Raw genomic sequence first — 20467 nt, forward strand, 5'->3', positions numbered from 1 at the left:
ATCCTCTGAGAGACCAGGCAAGGTAGACAGATGTTTAATCTTCTCTGTACTCAAGGCAGCTATACCAAAAGCCCACTGGTACCCTTCTGGTTTTTTGAGGTAGTCTATGCCAAGGATACATAGACCCTCTGGACCAGTCACAATAAGACACTTATGCCACTCATTCCCAGTTAAGCTTACCTCAGCCACCAACATAGACAGTTCTTGGGATCCTCCCATCACACCAGAAATACAGATGGATTCTGCCCTTTGTAATCTGATAGTGTTAGAGTACACTGTGCACCGTTGTCCACTAGAGCTTTAAACTCCATTGGGGCTGATATGCTAGGCCATCAAATTCACACAGTCCAGTAAACCCAGTTGTCTCTTTTCTCCGCCTTGACCAAAGACTTCCTGGTCAGAGTTTTCATTACTTGATTTTTGTAACTGCAAATCAGAAGTCCCTTCATAATGGTCAAAAGAACCATCAGTCCTTCTACTCTGCCCAACAGACACTGGAACATTAATTTTCCAGGTTGAATGCTTTTTGGCTGTTTTATTTCCTTGCAGTTCCTGTACCCGAGCTTCTCGTCTCTAGGTAGGTTCACCATCCAACTTCCTTGTGTCCTTCCCCCAGTCATGCAGGAAGAACCACAGGCTTGCATGTGGTGTGTGCCACTGGTACCCTTTCCCTTCAACAGAAAAAGACTGAGGCCTTAGTTGGAGTGTGTGAGGAAGACCTATTTTTCTCAGCTTGCTCAGACATTCTTTGGGGTCAGTTCCTTCAAAGTGAGGACTCAGGCCCACATGGGAGAAATGAAATCATCTTTGTATTCTTTGAGTTTTCAGTCCAGTTCATCTATAGTTGGTGCCTCCATGTCTGTCCAGTTCATTACTGCCAGGGTCTGGGTGTATGACATCAGCGCATTTCATACAAACTTTCACCGTGTGGACTGTGTGCACCAGATTTCATCTGGGTCTTTGGATACTTGTTTGTCATCCAGGTTGTTACAAATCACCTCCAACACAGCTAATTCCCTCAGATACTGGCTATCTCCTCAATGGTGGTCCATTTATTTTGGGAATTTACAAGTTCTTCCTTGAAGGGATACTCATCCTTCACACTTGACATGAGATGCCACCAGAGACTGAGGACTCCATTTTTTTTTCCAGTCACTTTGTCAATGGCCTTATCCTTAACAAGGAATCCCTGCTGCTGGGCTTCCTTGCCCTCTAATTCCTGACTACTGTCCCCAATATCCCAGCATCGGAGCAATGAGCTGAGAATTAGCTCCCCTGGTTGACACCTAAAATCTTTTTGCATATCTCGCAGATCACTTAAGGATAGGGATCAGGTGTTTTCTGTCGCACTGATTTCAGTCTCTTCCTCCTGTTCCTGTGACTGCTCTGTTGCAGAACAGGCAGCCTCTTCTGATTCTTTCTTCTGATCCCTCTTAAGAGAAGCTTCTTCATCCCTTACTAAATGAGTTGATTTCCATTTCCATTGTTTCTTTTTAGTTATAGGGGTGACTGATATAGTGTCTGGTTTAGCCATAGTATCTGTTGATATGTTTTCCTTCTCTTCTCCCTGAGGGTGCTGCATAATATTGAACAATGTTTGGTAGATGGTAGCCAGGGCCCAGCACGGTGCATAAATTATGCCTCTTTTCAATAGCCATGGCATTTTTTCTCAAACATTCTATCACTTCATCAAGATCCTGCAGTAGTGAAGTTCCAGACCATTGGAAGTGAGAATTTTTCTATATACCTGCCCATATTCTCCCACATGCTGTGCCAGCCATAACCACACTCTCATGGAGCCTGAGTCATATTCCTAAATTGCTTGTTAACCTTAGACAAAACTGAAGCAATATTCCTAAGAAATACGAATAGAAGTATTCTATCTTCCGAAGGATGTTCCAGATACTGAGAAGTTATTGTAATGAGGGAAAAAATATCACAGAAGAAGGTAATGAAGGTGCCATTCTGGATTTTCTCTACAAAAAACCTCTCAGAGGAAGAAGTATAATTGTTAATTGTCTCCATGAGATGGTACCTGAAGTACAGTAATGGTTTCAGAGCCCAAATACCAGATTAAGCTCAAGTCAGTGCTTTAATAACAAATCTCCCATCACTAATCACTACCAAGCACAGCAAACTGCAAAAGCCAACATCAATCTTTAATATGTACAACCAAAAAAAAAAAAAAAGAGCATGGTGTAGATCATATAAACTAATACCAAGAACAGACGAATCAATGTCATGACCCACAACTGTTAACAGATATAAATCCCTTCTAATACACTCTGGTTAATCTGTTATCATCTCAGACCTTTCGTGCCCCATGTTGGGCACTAAAAAAGGACTGTTGTAGTTTATTCCCAGTCAGCAGCTAGGCTCCACACAGGCACTTCTTCTCTTCTCCCCTCCAGCAGGATGAGGGGAAGAGAATTGGAAGGGTGAAAGTGAGAAAACTCATGGGTTGAGATAAGAACAGTTTAATAATTGAAATAAAATAAAATAAAATATTAATAATAAACTGTAATGAAAAGGAAAATGAAAGCAAGGGAGAAATAAAACCCAAGGAAGACAAGTGATGTAAAGGAAAACAATTGCTCACCACCAACTGACCAATGCCCAGCCAATCCCTGAGCAGTGCCTTCCTCTGGCCAACCTTCCCCACTACTGCTGAGCATGATGTCATATGGTATGGAATATCCCTTTGGTCAGCTGGGGTCAGTTGTCCCAGCTGCGTACCCCCTCAGCTTCTTGTGCACCCCCAGCCCACTCGCTGATGGGGTGGGGTGAGAAGCAGAAAACGCCTTGACTTTGTGTAAGCACTGCTGAGCAATAAGGAAAACATCCCTGAATTATCAACATTGTTTCCAGCACAAATCTAAAACATAGCCCCATACTCGCTACTGTGAAGAACATTTACTCTACCCTACCCAGCATGTGTGTGTCTTTGACCAAATGTTTCTGCTGCTAACTAGTTGAAACTTTAATTAGTTAAATATACAAGGAGTGAGTCCTGATCAACTAACTCTTCATGGATTCAGATTGAGAAGACCACACTGTTCTTAGATAGAAGTAGTTGTGCAAGGAAGGAACCAGCATCACTTCCATGTGTAGAAAATTCTAGGGTTTAAAGTAGTGGTTCAGGTGTGTGTATGTGTTTCCCATACCAGGAATGTTAAGTTCAGCCTCCTCAAGTCAGCTGCAGAATTTGGATGGGGTTTCATAAATTCCTCATATATTTTTCTTTCCCTTCTTTCCTAATCATTCCTCTTCTGCATAGCCAAATATGGGAGATAGTTCAAGATATTATGTTACCTTGTTTTTTCACAATACTCTGCACTATGGTGAAAGGAAAATTTAAGACTCCTTTTAGACCATCATTTCAATATTCTCCCCAATTGATTTAAACCTGGATCATAGTAAAAAATGCAGACTAATAAAATACTGTATTATTTATGTCACTTTTCTGTTGACAGCTCTTCTTCCTCTCACAGGCAAGGGTTGAATGTGCTCATTTTAAGTCTTCAAGTAATTTAGATTGCTCCTGGATGCTTTCACTAATGTTGGTTGCCCTTATAAAAGTTTTTCTGGGTCCTTGCATATTATAAGCCATGTGTGATTGCAAGAGGGAAACAATGAACTCAGAAGGACCATTAGAAACACACAAAGAAAAGAAGTCAAAATTTACAAAAGAAAGAAATGAAGAAGAAAGATAAAGGAATAAAAGACAGAGTCATTATTTGCAGTCAGAACTGCTTCAGCATTGCTAGCTGATGGGACTTACCTATTTTTGTGACTTGCATTGACTCCTGTGTTGACTCTTCTATCCATGATTTCATCAAAATGGTGAAATTATAGTGTTAACCATAGGGTATGATCAGCAAATGTAATTTTATCTTATTACAGAACTGAAAAGATTTATAAATTTTCTAATGTGTTCTCAGTGTCATGCTAATTCTACAGGATGGACACTGAACAATCAGGAAGGCATGGGGAAATCTGCTGTGTCTGGAAAAAAATTAACACATGCTAACTTCAGCTGTGCAGTTATATTTACACTGAAAATCACTGGCAGTAAATGGGGGCGGGGAGGGGGGATTTATCATGTTTCTCCTCAAGTGCAAAAGCTCAGAATCAACTCTTGGGAGGGACTGAGAGGGTTTTGCCGCTATGTGCCTTTCTGACGCTAAGGAAGGCAAAGGCCAGAGTCACACAATGATTTTATGCTGAGCAGGCCATGGACTGGCAGACTCGCATGGAAAAAAGGTTTAGGTGGTGACCAAAGGCAGGCTGTGGGGAAGCAGACTGCCTGCCCTGCTGAAGTACACCCAGTCACAGAGATTTTCTTAAACTGTCTTGATGCCAGTTCAGGAAACACCTTATCTGTTTTGATAAGTTAGGAAGTAACACCTTGCAGAAAAAGAATGTATAGTTATCACCAGTTAAAAGAATTAATTAAAAAAAATGTTTTCACTACTAGAAATAATTCATACTCATGCTTCAAATAAAAGGTCTGTCTTTTCAAGATGTGTTCTTGCATACATTTAGCACTTCAGCAGACAGCATGCCCCCTGGAACCATTTTATATTACAAATTAATATTCTTTATGCTTGTTTATACTCACAAACAACTGGAAGCTTATCATACATACAAATGAATTAAACACAACATGTCACTGAGTAGGTTCAACAATTTTCTTCCTATCAGTTGCTCATGTATTGTTGTTTTTCAGTCCTCCCTATTCTCAATTATTTATTCTTGATGTATGATCAGTCACCTGATTCATAGGGCATGGAATAATCAACCCTCTGATTAGATGACTGAAGTATATTTAGAAGTATTTTAGACAGTAATGAAAGGCAAATATTTGGTGACAAGCAATGATTCAGATTAATAATCTGTAGAAACTGGTGTAACTCTGTTGGATAAGATGGCAGATAATATTTCAAGTTATATCTATTCCTTTATGATCATGCAGTACCAAAGCCTCCCCCTGAAAAAAAAAAGAAAAAGAAAAAGAAAAAAGAAATATCCCCTTACCTAACACATTTCCTATACAAAACAAATTGTAGAAAATTATAAAATATGGAGACAAAGTGTTTATGATTATGAGATTATGATTTATATTGGTGTTCAAGATTAGACATTTTCTGTCTTATGGCTTCCCAGTGTCATGAAAAAATGTTGATGTGAGTTATCTTCTGAGTGTTGGTGGAACAGATTGAGCATGTTCTGGTGTCATGTAGCTTAATATGGTAACTGTTTGGTATCTGCATTTTGCCATCAAAGGACATTTGTGCTTCACACAGTAAAAAGAATTTTGCTTGCCAGTTTATTACATTGACTGCAGTGGAGTCTGAAGGGTCTAATTTCCATTTATCTGACTAACTTTTATGAGTATGTTAAATTTTCATTATTCTTAGAAGCAAGGACAAAGGCAGGTTAGAAGGAAAGCACTTGCTATCATGAATTATTGTCAAGGTTTGCACCGCAAAACTATTCTGCAGATCAAGTGGAAGCTGGGCCATTCTCTGACTGAAGAACATGTTTCTCAAATGGCAACACACACTATGATTTTTAACATAATGCTTTCAAGGGTATTTGAGCCTCGTATTTCAAGGGGAATTCACAAATTCTCAGATCTGACTATTCACAATAAAATAACAAAAATCATGACTGAATAATGTGACATGTATTAAGAATTAAAAAACCACTGTGTGGGGACACAGAACAGATGAGTCAAAACCCTCTGATTAAGAGAAAATTATTTTATGTGAACAGGGTTGGAGGAAATGCCATGAAAATTTCACTGTCTCATTTGGTGTGTATAAATTGTATTAGCATTTGAAGGTACATGATTGAGTTGAAATTTGTGGATCTATGGAGATCACAGGCAGCGCTTTCATGCTGCTGCTAATTCAGCAGACTTAGCATTGTGTGTAGCAATCACACTGCAACGGAATGAACCAGGAAATATGGTCCTGTAACTTTCTAATTGAAGAGATATCAGTGGAATTGTTTCCAAGATGAATTAAATTTTTTCCAAACAAAATATTTGTACTAGGACATTGTGAAATATGAAACAATAATTATATTGATAGGCAAATGTTTCCTGTCTCATAAAATTGGCTCAAGGGACATTGAATTCCTTCTCTGAGAATTATCTTGGTGTGCATTTGGTACAGGGCACTGTGAAGTCTGCAGTGAGAGTCTGAAACAGAGCTTGAACTGGGAGGCAAGGCAGCTAAAATGAAAAACAGAAATAACTGTTCCTTTCAGCTCTGAGAAAACAGAGAAGTCCAAAACAGACGATCTGTTGAAAAGTCTTCATGGGCCAGACGCTTCAGCAATAAGAGGACAGGTTCACAGAAATTTTCCATCCAGCCATCTGAAAACTACAACTTATTCTGGGAGAAAATCCATCAGAAAAACCAAAGTTGCAGAGAGTTAGGACGCTTTAGCTTTCCAGGAAAAATTCCTAAGAAAATACAAGCAAGGTCACATGAACAAAGCTACTGAAGGAAATTCTAAATTTGTTTTCCTGAGTGTAACTAATGATTCAGTTTCTGTCACCCAGGAATATACACAAACATTAGTGAGAATCTTAACTTATTGCAACCCCAAAGAGAAGCCCCAAGATGTATTGAAGGTTCAGCATTTGGCTTTTGATAATGATCAGTGCATCCACAGCAGCCAACCCTTTACTCACAGAAATATTGCTGCAGTCGGTTCAGAAATATCTTGATGAGCTCATTCAAAAGGAACATCAGCCGTTTTTCAGAATGGCACAATTGATGAAAAATGGCTTAGATCAAACCTGTGCTGTGAATGAGTTCAGTTACTGTGCTCCACATTGTATTAAAATATGGTTTTCATCCACTATGGGACAAACATTTTTGAGCAGTGTATGATTTTACACATACAGAAGGACAAAACCAATTACTTCCAGCTTAGAAATGTTACAGAATCTCAAGATGAAAATCATCATTTGGAGCTTTTTCTGATTTATAGCTCATTCTTTTTACTTTTGTTTTGAAAAAAGGAGTGTGTTAATGAGTACTTTTTTACCATGAGTGAATTAGTCCACTCTAAGTGAGGTAAGAGAGCTACTGTTCCATCATGCCTATTCCTCTATTCCTGTCATACCTAATTTAATATTTCATGGTTCTGTGTAGGCTGGGGACTCCCATGTTTCCCCAATTCCATGGCTGCCTGCATCCTTCTCTTCTTAAATTGGAGTAAGGAAAGGTACGGTCCTAGACCACTGATATCAAAGAGAGTTTCAACATTGACTTTGAAAAGAATCAGAAATTCAGAGGACAGACTGTTGAAGTCATGTATATTAGATGGATCAAGCCTTCAGACTGAGGTGAGATCAGACAGGACACTAAACATCTTTTATTCTGTCTTGAAAATAATTTCTATACAAGGACAGTTTTGTTGCAATTGTAAAGCTTTTTTTTTTTTTTTTTTTTTTTTACTGAAGATCTGGAAATTTGCAAAGAATTCTACTTTGTGGTTTATAGAGACCTAAGCTGCAAGGAGTGGATTAAAAGAAGTTATCAGTTACATCTCCATGGGGTGCTGCTCCGGGAAACTGCAATTTCAATTAATTCTCCTCTTCTGCAGCAGGACAGTCATGTGATGACCTCGGAGGGACCACTAGGCTGGCAAACCTGTGGAGTATGCTGCAGGCTGCCTGGAATCCTGAACAGTTGCAGGTGGCTTCTTATGTATGAAAGACAGTCATGTAAAACACCATTACAACTGAAATCCTCTTAAACTGACCTCTTTTACTGGTGGTGAAATTTTATTTTATTCACTGTTCCATCAGGACATGACTTTTAAAACACACAGAAAGAGGCCCTGATGTGGATATATTTGAATTACAAAGAGCATGTGTTTTCCATTTTAAGGAATGTCGGTCTAAGCATTTAATTAAGAAGTAGGTACATCTGGTGTTTTAACTAAATATATTGTAGTTGTTGTCAGCCTTTCCAAGCAAAAATTTTGATTTCCATATAGCCACAAATTCCACAAATTACAAGCACAAACCATGTCCACAGCACCTCATAGTTGCTTTAATCCTGAATCCAAAACCATACCATTAGTTTTTTCATTTGGTCTATGTCTCAAAAAGAAAGGAAGAAAGAAGCAACAGCACCAGAAGCATACTAAATGTTCTTACTTTTAGCTTTTTACAAGAATGGATTTTGAATGTTTGAGATGAAAAAAGCCCAGAGCACATCTGTAAATGATAGCTCAGCTATCCTGAGGAAAGTTTGTTCATTGGTCTTATTACCTCAACCCTGTGTGCCTGCCTGGAAACTAAATAAACATATAGTTTGCCAAGATGAAACATCAACATCCAGAGTACAGAGTTTGATTTAGGATGCTGTAGTCTTACCTCCCAAACTAAGATGGTCTGCTAACCAAGGTTGATAGGACATCTTCCAGGATAAAACAGAGTAAAAGATAAACTACATAGCCCTTGCAGCTAAACAGGCAAACCAGTGGTTTGTCTACTGTCCAATTGTTACTAAGAATAAAATAATAATAAAAAATAAAAAATAAAAAAAAGCAGAACAGTAACTTTTAATGGTACATCTTTTTATGACAGTAGTCTCCATCTCCACCATTAAAACTAGTATCTCTAGTAGAAAGTGTGTTACCTAGAACAGATAATGTATTTCATCCCATCCATAATCATCATAATTAGGTTATATGAAATACATAATGTACATCTATTACTTGAAAGAGAGTATATCAAAGACTAAGTCACTGCTTTGCTCAAGATAGAAAGCTTGACAAAAGTGCACTGCTCCCCACAACACATAAATCATTTCCCAGTGTGGCAACTTCCCATTCTGTTTTTTAAAACATATGCGATATTTGACCTAAAGTCCTAGTTCATAAACAAACCACAAAATTTCTTGCAGTTGATGGGATAATGCATAATCTGAAGTAAAGCAGGCTCCCTTATATTTTTAGAACAAACAGCTTTATTTGAAAGAAATAGCCCAATATATCTCTTCTAATATTGGATAATCACCTGTAGCATTAAGATAAAATCAAATGGAGAGCAATTATCCCTGGGACAGAGATTCGATTCCATGCTTCTATGAAAAGAGTGTTTAAGGAGTTTCCAGACATGGGACATCATTCTTACTAAAACTGAGGTGACTACGTGCCTTGAAATTCTATACTATATATATTAACTCTTAAAATGAAACTAGTTACAGTTGTGTCCTGAGCTTTTAGTCATTTTAAGACAGTTATCTTACCTTACCTTACCAGTCAATAGTTTTAAGAAGCAAGAAATGCAAAAGAATAGATGTCACCATAATCAAATCATAGAGAATAAAAGTCCAGTCTGTACACTGAAACAACCCTTAACAGTTTATTTCCAGTGTGGTCAGCATGTTGGTGTAGTGAACTCAGTAAACTCAGATCATGAAGTTATTATGGAGTTACTTCTATGAAAATTGCTGCATCATGAATACCTCTTTGACAACTCAGGCTGGCTTGATGAGACCTGCCTGACAAGGTGGTCATTAAATTCTAACAGGCAACTACAGATCATGAAACACCTTGGGGCAAAAGGCTGGCCAAGACCTTGGCGATCAAGGTAGTGTATGTCTGGAGCCGTGGGCAGTTTGCCAAAGACTCACACAGAAGCCAAGTGTTAGGAGAAGAGGATATAAACAGAGTCAAGCCTCACAGAGATGGTAAGTGTGTTTAATGAGGGGGAAGAGTTCAGGAGTCAGGTTTGGATCCCAGAGCAAGGTGCTCAGAGGGTGGTGTTTCAGGTGTCTAGAGCAGTCACCTGCTGAATCTGTGAGCATCCCAGAGGGAAGCTGGTGGGACGGTGTGAGTTTCATGCTCTGGAAACATTCTTTGATCTTTTAGGTGCATTTTTCCAGCTGGAGAGGAGTGTTACAATCTGAGATCCTGAATTGTGAGAGTTCTGTATGTGACGGACACACTATCATGAGGGAGGGTACCAGTGAGTCTTCTCCAATCAGTCTCCCCATCCAAAGGTCAAAGACTAAAGAACTTCAACTGAGAAGTGTGGGATAAAGTAACAATGAGACTGTAAATGTAGCTACTGAGGATACCCCATTGGCAAAAATCTACTTAATCCTTTCAGAGTTCCACAGTGTTGTGAAGGCAGGTAAGAAGGAAAGAATGTCCACTCTAGTGTAGAGTTAAGGCTTTCCTGCTTGCGCTTCTGACCCGTTTGGATTTGCTTTTCTTTGCTTCACCACAGCATGTGATACAGCACTTACAGCTCTGTCAGCAGTCACTGGCCAGTCTTGCATGCCAGGAGGAGAGACTCTCCCATGCATTTGTGACCTCTGGGCTTGATTATTATCTGCAGGAATGAGATGACTAAACTGAAAAATTCTCTGCTGGTTCGTAATTCAGCAGATTAGCAAGACAAGCTGCTGAGAGGACAGCACCCATACATCCCACTTTCTGGAGATGGGTCCCTGTCAAAGACAGAGCTAGACTGAGGTTTTCAGTACCCTGCATCAAAGCCCAAGTTACTTATGCCATAAACTTTTCTTCCACATTAGCTAATATTTCACCTGAGGAAAAGAATGTTACCTTCAGGAGTGATATCTGTTGGTATGAAGAGCAGAGATTCCTCCTCACCTGGTCTATGTTTCTGTGTGTTAATTTATAAACAGCCAGAAGGCCTCATCACTTTTACAGCAAAATGCAGTTTATGCTCCTCCAAGCTACTCTGCTTACAACATCAAACAGACAAAATCACAAAACCATTTAAAAGTTGGGGAACGTGAGGAAAAAGAGTCTTTATTCTCTTGGTGGTGCTCAAATATGACCTAAAGTCTGGTCCTACTGAAGGTGAAGTTGGGTACATCTGTATCTACACTAGCAATTAGCTGTTCTCTGGTTTACTTCCAGGCTATGCTATGGAGTGAGCTAGCTATTTCCTTCCAAAAGGAGTCCTAGAAACAGTTGACATGATAATTTGTTCCAGGGTCTGTTCCTGGATACAGCTCACACCAAGATTGACTCCTTCCATCTAGGACATTCCTCCCATATTATCCCATGTGGTAATGCAGCACATATCCTTGGTGTCATGCTATGAAAAACACAGCTGTGCCAGACTGCATGCAGCACAACCCTCACATTATTTTCGGCATTGTGAATTGGAAAATGATGACAAATAGTTAGTCTGCCCTTGACATAAAGGAATCCCCATAGGAAGGGGATGCTTTTAATTTACAGCTGCAGCCATTACATCCTGGGTAACATGGTGAGGTCAGTGCTGGCTGTCCTGTGGTGCCTTAAATGCTGGGATTTCTCATCCATTAACATGGAAGAGATTCTGTGAGACCACTTGTGAGACCACTTTGTCAGGTGAAAAAGATCATCATCTGTTGGTAAGACCTTTGATTTCTTTGGTATAGAGAAAGAGGAGACACCTCTTCAGGGACACAGGTGGTAAAAAGTAACAAGAAAATAAGAAAGCATCAGTCAGAAAAATGTAATGACAGTGCTTTGTAGAATTAATAACAGAAAAGTTGTTTTCCATAAAAGCCACCTGATGGATTCTTTCACTTATTTGGTGGGACAGAGGCATATAATATTTTAACATCAATAACCCAGCTTCTTTCATAAATGAGCCAGCACATACTACCTCCTCATCACTATGCAGCTGACAATCACGTGTAACTGGTTTTAGGAAATGTAAAATAAGCTTAATAAGAATTTTTTTTCCTGAAAACAATGTACCATAGTTCCAAGAATGAGTAGTTTGGGGAAAACTAGTGGGTATTTATAGCAGTAAAATAGCATCTTGCAAATAAATTTCAAGATCTAATTCCCGAAGAGATACAAACTCCATATCTATGTATATATGTATGTAGATATTTAGGGATTGCTTCACTCATCAGACAGAGTCAGTTGTTGGAAGGTTGGAACATGACAGCTGCTCAGTAGCTGATACTCCCACATTTTATAACAGGGGTAAAGAACAATAACACCTTCAAGAGGCATTAAAATTCTATTTGTATCAGAAGTCTTTGGCAAGCATCGCAGCTCTCTTGCATGCTGTCAGTGACCACTGGTAGCTCACCTGGCATAGAGGATTGGAGCAAGTGGATAAGTATTGATGATAACACTATCATTTCCCCTGACTTTTTGTTGGGTCGTCTCTCTTCTGACCACAGACGTGTCCTTTTTGCTTACATGTGTGGCAGTCAGTTTCACACCCATTATTCTCTGTATTTCTGTGGACATTCTTATACTGGTTTTGAACACACAATAAATAACTTTCCATGCTATCCTCAAGACAGACGACCAGATAGTCTACCATAGGTTATATAGTTGCTGCAGGACAGAGGAATACAAGTGAAAACAACTATATGTTTCTCAATGAAATGTATTATAATAGTATAAAAAATATTCTTTGACCATATAGTTTGGTTTCTTGACAATATTCTTCCTGGCAATAAAATCACCTCCAGTACAGTTTGCAATGATTATTCTAATACTTTTCCAGCTGACATCAGCCAGGACTGTGCCTCTGTAGCAACACTAAGGCTGGCCTATTTATGCAACTATGCTCAGGGAATGTTTCTATATGCAAGTTCATCCACACTTCATTGAAAACTTTGAGCACATTTTTTTTTTCCTTATTTAGTGTCAGTTAAATGCTTTAGATTATAAATTTAAACTTGCATAGTTACTAGACTCACATGGCACAAAGCAGAGCCCAGGCACAGTTTGCAAATATCCTTAACATTCTTTGTATTTAGGTTTTGGATGTTCTATTTTTTTAATTGTTTTAAGACATTGGCAAAAGTACAGGCAACAGTATCAAAGCCCTGAAAGTTACAGAATGAAGCCAAATGCATGAAGGACTGTTACCCAACCAACAAGATACTTAGGGAATATGTCGGCTTACAAAGAAAACAAGTGCAACTTTTTGTACTTTCCCACAAGCCGAACTGATTTTCACTGCAGTCCTTGTGCTAATCACTTATCCTCAGATGCAAAAACTGAGCTACACCCCTACATATATAAATAAAGGAACATTTTGAATTTAGAAGATAAGAATAAGTGTCAAAGCAAAGGGTAAGGGTGAAAGTAGAAAAAAAATGGTAGAAGGAGGAGGAAAGACAAGGGTAATAATGGTAACAAATAGCTACACAGCAAGGTATATAAGCATCTTAATGCTAATGAATACAAGGCTTAAAAAAATGCGTACTGCCATTTTTGACTACAGCACCAGTGAGCTGACCAAGAAGTGAAGAAATTTGCATTTGCAGCTGCATTCAGGGCACTGAGGAAGGAAGCTGGGTAGATTTTTAGGAATGCTGGAACAGAGTGCTTAACTAAACATGTTTCCTAAAGATAGACTTTATTTTGATTTTGGAAACTAAATCAAATTCCTCTTAAGCAGATATTTTTTTGCTAAAGAAAAAAGTTTGAGTGACAAGAACTTGAGGATAATATGAAAAATCTTAATGTAGTAGGTGTATACTTCAGTATATGAGTTATTACATTTTCCTATGTTTGATTTTCACATGGTGTGAGCACTGTTGTATGTAGCCATTATTTGAATGTTCCCTTTGCCTCTACTTCTTCATTGTAGTTTTCTGCAAGGAAGATTTATGACAAGTCACATTATGGGGATGACTGGTTAAGGCATCAAAAGCAATCTTGCCTTAAGCTTATTTCTATATTGCATAACATTTGCATCATACCAAATGTTTGTCCTTATAATGCAGTCCTTGTTCTTAATAAGCTACCATTGACTGGCGCTGTGAATGATCAGTTTGGGACCATACGTGTCTTCACTAATGCCAAGAGCAAGCTTGTCATCAGTGAAAGTTGATTTAGATCCTCAGATAAAAAGTATTAGTACGCCTGTGCACGTGTTGCCTTTGGTTTTAAGGTAGACTTTATAGAAATTCTGTTTGGATGCAAAGGCTTTTGAAACAAATACAAAAGTAGATAAAATTTCTTGGGTGCCACTGGTCAATGTGAAATGATGTTTCTGAGAAAAAAGTCTGATTATGGTACTGCCAATACAAATGTGTCAGTAATGCAGTCTGGGGGCTATTTGAGGAGAAAGAAGTTTCATTGTTTGCTTAAAAAGACTGTAAAATTAATAAGTAAAGGACTGGTTTGACTATCTTGTAGGAATTTTTCACCAGGGGACTGTGTATTAGTTATTCACACAATAATGTCTCAGCCTGGATTGTAAAATCAGGAATGTGGCTTTAAAAAAAGGTTACCTTATATTTAAAATGACTAGGTTTAGCCCTACAGATATTTTTTCTTGGGTCGGGGGGAGAGGAGCTTATTTACAAGTTAGTCATCTGGTCTGGATACCTACAACACATTTGTTTCCTCATTTTGAACTTTTGAGATTTGTCAAGAAAAAGTCTGGACTACAGGAAATATTATGTTTTACAAGTGAGAGCTGTATGTATGTGATATGAAACCACAGGTTTTGGTGCCTTTACTGCTTTAGAGTTGTGAAAGATTTTCATGAAGAATGTTTATTGTAGTGTTGCATTATGAGTTTCTAGGGACGGTGCTATGATCTGTAATGTCATGCCTTTGCAATATACTGTTAACTTTTATTTTTTCTATACCTTTAGAAGTGTTTGTTGGTTTTTTTTTTATTTATTTTTTTTATTCCTCTTTTGTTATGCAAGTTTGTGAATAGATATACATTTCAAATGATTTATGGAACTGGTGAGTTTTTATAAATATGCAGAACTCCCTTATATAAATGGGCAGAGTAAAGGAAAAGATCATAGAAAATAGAGTTGGCAGAGGTTTGGGGAGGTTATGTAGTCTACATTCAGCCTTTGCCACTCCTGGCAAACATTTGTCTAACCCCTCCTTAGAAGCTCCCAGTGACAGAGATTTCACAATCACCCAAGGCAATCTATTCCCACACATAGTGATTCTTACAGATAAAAAGGTTTTCACTGATATTCAACCTGAATTTCTCAAGCTGTAATTCGAGTGTATTTCTTCTTGTCCTCTCTCCAAGGACATGAAGAACAGATTATTCTTTTGCTCTCTGTGGCAGCCCTTTCCGCACTTAAAGACTGTTATCAGGTCTTCCTTCAGGCTTCCCTTCTGTAGACTAAACAAACCCAATTCATTTTCAATTACAGCTTAATGTTACTTAGCTGTTTGCAAGATGTAATATGGAAGGAGCATGTGCAAAGAACACAGCATTAGGACAATTAAAGAAAAGTTTCAGAAGACACACATGAAGAGTGCTTAACTCTGCATTTTATGTGCTTCTGTCCTATTTATTTCCTTAATTTAAATTTAGAGCCTTGTCTCACACTTGTTTACAAGGTTTTTGCTAATACCCACTCCAGTCCAGATCTGAGTTCAGATTCCAATGGCCCGTATAGCCAAGGGAGTACTTTATTCAGTACTTTTAATTGAGGTCAATGTTTACAAAAAGTCAGTTAAAACTGACAATTAGAACAGCCTGAAAGAAAAGAACAGTGGTTTAACACTGTACTAGGGATGAAAAGGAAAATACTGTAATTGGACTTCATAGGAAGTTGTTCTCTGACAAAATGAGATTGTTCTTTCCATTAATATGCTGTTTCCCCACTTTTTTTTCTTTTTCCTGAAAGGAATGAGGGAATTTGTAACAAAACTGACAAGAACATTTAGTTTGGAAAAAATAAGTGAGTAAGCTTATATTTATTCCTAAACTCTTTCTCATACTTCATGCAGATCTCAAAAATTGCTCTAATCCTATCTAGCACTAAGACTTGTATCTGTGTTAACAGCAAAACATAATGTTACCATGCCTGTTCATATTCCTCATGATTTGTAACATTTCAGGTTATCTGGGTTTTGTATTAAAGAAAATATTAACTAGTCACTTTCTCACTACTCTCCAAGTGCTGTGCTTTCAGCTGTGTTTTTCTTTCTTTTTCAAGGTGTACAACAAAGTGCTCATGCAGCTGTTTTTGGTAAGTGACAAAACATTTTTGTCATGATCTGCTATTTTTGCTGTGGTTCGCATAAAATTGACTGGCAGAGTGACAAATTGATAAGGCTCCAGGTAGAATAATCTGGAAAATTTACTAACCTGGTCTTGCACAAAATATTATTTGAAGATGATTTATCTAAGACCATGTTAGGTAATCTATACAGGCAAATAGGGAACTGGTTTGTCAGCCAGTAGTAGATTCAGAGATAAGAATAGACAAATCATGAAGTGCTGTGACTTGTCCACCTTGATGGTACTGAAGGAAAAAAAAAAAAGTGTGGTAGGAGTAAGGAAATGGTCTTTGTGCTTTGCATCAGTGAGACAGAAGATGGAATTCTGTCTGCAGATTTCGGACTGGATTTGAAATAAGAGTCTAAAAAATGGGAGCAGGATGGCAAAATACTACAGTGTAGAGTCTTTTTTAATTACAGAAAGATAGAGGTGACTTAACTGATGAATAAGCATGTTCGGAAAACAACAGGCACTAGAAGGCTCTTCAGAAGAAAAAGCCATAACAAGGATGCTTTCAAGCCAAAGACAAACAAATTAAAACAGGAAATGAGGCACATGCCTTTTGAAGTGAGGTAGGAACAACTGAGATTAGGTAACAAGAAAAGTGATAGTCTTTCTATCTCTTTGTGTCTTCAGATGAAGGCAAATTGCCTTCCTGTGAGATGTACTTCAACAAAGCACACGTAACTAGGCTCTGTTGGGGGACAGTGAGGTGTCATGGATGTGCTTGCAGCATACAGGTAGTGAGAGCAGGTCACAGATCCCTGTGGCTTCTCTTTATGAGTGTCAGAGCACTTGGCAGTGAGCTTAAAACTCTGAATTATGAAGGACATAATTAGTAAGTTTTCTATTCAGATCCATCATCTTGTTATTCCCTTCTACAAAAGTGGCAAGTAGATCTTCATCCTTATGCCAGTCGCTCAGTGTCGACAGATCGCCTTTCACCTTGCTCACACAACCACAGTTTTGTATTCCTCCATTATTTTGTGAGCAACATTACTGAGTGCTGGAAACAAGCTAGCAACAAGGTTTTGGACAGAAGAGCATTCAATGAGAGATGAGCTGTTTCTCCAAATGCAGCTCTCAGTCTCAGAGGAATTTGCTGTGTACTTCCATGCACTCGAAGCATGGTGGGTCAGCTGGTGTCACCCCCCCAAATTCCTCTCTGGCCACGATTCCTGTGGGAGAAATGAGGAACCACTTCAAAGGGCCACTGTTTTGAATAAGGAAGTCTTTTTCCAACTGCTGTGTCAAGTCCCCTGGGCCAAACTGTGTGCAGCTCCTCTTCCAGAAGAAAAAGCCACTAGCCAAGTGGCAGAGAGCAAGCAACTGAGATCCCAACTTTGTCCCCACTCTGGGCAGATGCTTCAGAAAACTAACCTGGGAGCCACTGAAGGTGTAAATGTTTGTGACACTAAAATAGAAAGTACAGGGAATATAAAGCTGCTTTTGCCTTGTATGCTCTGTGTTATCTCTAATTGTAGCACTTTCTTCCTTACCCTGTTTTTTTTTTTAGCAAGATACCTTGGTATTAGGCATTGCCAACACAGGTGATTCTGTGCTGAACTCCACTCTTTTCATCTCAGACTTTCCTTGATGCCTAACAGCAGCCAAAAGAGACCAATTCACATCTCTGGTCCTGGGTAGCCTTGCCCAGGACAAGGGAGCATAACAAGGTGTCCACTTCTTTTGCTGAAGTGACTTGTCAGGATAAGATGTAGCAGAGCTTGGCTCCATCTCATCCATGCTGATCCCAGACATTTTCCCTGTATGATGTTAGGGATGTCTAGAAGATTTCCTTGAGAAAAGAAGCCAGCATATGCTGGAGTCTTCTTTTACTTTCACTGACAAGAGCTGCTTTTCTGCCAGAGACCTCTAACCAGGCAAAAGTAGGAGCGTCCCTTGGGTGAACAAGATGCCAATTGTCCAAGGGGCTGTTCCCTATCAGGGGTAGAAGGGTGCACATGGTGTGTGTTCAAGCCGCATAGATCAGTGGTGGGCTCTTTCATTGCTCAACACTCTCTTATTTCTATGCTGTAGCTATGTATGAACAGAGTTTGGTTCAGGCCACCCCTGCCCTGGACACAGAGTTCTACTGCATCTGAGTCCTTCCCTCTGGGGAACTGCTGAGATCCACAATCAAGTTGGTGCTGTGGGGAAGGAGATGAAACAGTCAGGTCCACATGCACTCCTGCCCTCTTCTCCAGCCAGGGCAGATCAACCAGAGGAGACATCCTGGGCAGGAACAGCAGTTCCTTACACAAATGATTCCTGTGGAGACCATTTCTACAATGGATGTAAAGCACCTGTTTACCAGCCTTTATTCAGGTTGTGGAGTATGTTTCTTGTTTACTGTTACCATTTCCCTTTCCCAGTTCCACCTGAACTCTGTTTTCAGATCTTTATTTTTTTATAAATAACACCTAAAAAAAATATTAGTAGTACCCTGTCCTGTTTCTGCTTTGCCTCCTCTCCTCCTTTCTCACCAGCTATGGCTTCTGGTTTTAATTCTGTTTTGCTTCGCAGGAGAAATGAAAGGCTGTTTACTGATCCTGTCTCCACCCTTTCCTTTCGCGTTACAGCTGATCCTTGAAATACAATGGAATAATAGGTCTGCATGTTCTCTTCCTTGTCCCCTCCCCCATCTATTAGAAATGAATTTTGATATTGTTGAAAGATCCCAGATGAAACTGCCAACTCAGAATGTCTCAAACAGACCCTATTGAAAGAAAATGGATTTAATAACTTATGAAATTATAGTTGCTATTTAATTCTCTGTTTTAAAAGGAACAAGGGTGAAGGAAGGTTTGTATCATCATGGATGGACCCAGTACATGCTTTGTTCTGTTGAGCCTCCTGATTATTTTGATGGACTATGTTGAGTAACTTCCATTGAGTAAATTCCATCTGGAATACTGACAGCAAACCTGGGGATGGGAATGAACATCTAAGAGAAGAAGCTTTTTGTACTGGGGAGGAGGGATTCCATTATTTCTCTTTTATTTTGGACATTGAAAGTGGCAGCTGAAGAATAAGCTACTGTGAGAATGGAAGTAACGGAGCAATGTTAGCAGATAAAGATCCTTTATTTTCAGGTTAAGCAGAAAGTACAAGACATGACAATACAACTACAAAATAGATGGCATGGGGTAGATGTACAGCAGAGATGTTATTACAATCATCTTCAATGTTACACTTCTTCCATGCGCAAAGTTTGCTGAGTGAAATGTAAAGAATCATGCAAACAGCTAAACAAACAGATTTTTGGCAGAATTTCATAAAAGAAAGGAGGCTGAAGATTAACAAAAGAAAAACAACAAAACCACCCCTTTATGTTTCATGAAATTCAAGTGGAACAGAAGTTAACAGCTAACCTAGTCAGGCCTATAAGTGATTTATAAATTGACGGAAGACATGTATGACCCCAGCTTTTATAGCAACAGTTGTCTGAACAACAACTGGTAATTATTTTTATGTCCCAGTCTTGCAATGGGAACTAGTGTGATGATGTCCAGTCCTTTAGGGAAGGTCACCTGAAGTTGATACATAGTTACACAGTTATGGTATTTTAGCTGAAAAAACAGTGCAAACATTATGCCTGTCCAGTAAGAGTATGTCTAAAAGAAATCTTCTGTGTACGTAGAGTTAATCTGATATAATTTAGGGGAGGAAAATGTCGTGTTGGAACACAGTAAGGGCATAGTTATCAGGATAGCCATGTCTCATGGATAAATATGAATTAAAAAATGAAATAAAATAAAGTTTTAAAAATTGTTTAATGATAATTGCAAATATTTATACCTGATTAGCACTGTGAATCCAAACATTACTTACAGTTGTACAATAGCAAGTGAAAAGCTGAACCTGAGATCATCCACTACTGTGCTCATCAACTCATCTAGAGTTATTATTCTGTGTGAGGACAAGCTATTGTGGTTTCAAACTCCTCTGTCTTCTAATAAATTCTAGCTTAATTAATCAAATCCATGCAACACTACAAGTTTTCATGTACAACTCAGAGAAAAGAAAATAAAAAATTCTTATTTGGAAAGCCACATAGTTCTATGACTTTCCAGAAATGCTTTTCTGCAAGCTGAATTAAAGGACTCACAAGGAGAGATCCTGTGGGAAACTCAAGGTAATAGAAGCTAGGAAAATGTGTCCACTTTTTTTTTTTTTTAAACTTCCCAGTCCTCTCTAGCACATGGCAGACTAGTTTGCTTCACGTCTGTCTCTCGTTGTGATTTGCAGTTGGAGTTTTTCTTTCCCAGATGTTTTGTAGCATTTCTTGAAATATTTGTCAGGAACTTTCTAGATTTAACCAACCTCCATGGAGGAAAGGGTGAGGAGATTGTGCTTGTGGGTTGACTGTGGCATTATTTTACTTCCCAAGCACTGTTTGTGTTTACTAATACATATAAGCATAACATGGGCTGGTAT

The sequence above is a fragment of the Strix aluco genome, chromosome 3, assembly GCF_031877795.1.
Source record: "Strix aluco isolate bStrAlu1 chromosome 3, bStrAlu1.hap1, whole genome shotgun sequence".
Lineage (NCBI taxonomy): Eukaryota > Metazoa > Chordata > Aves > Strigiformes > Strigidae > Strix > Strix aluco.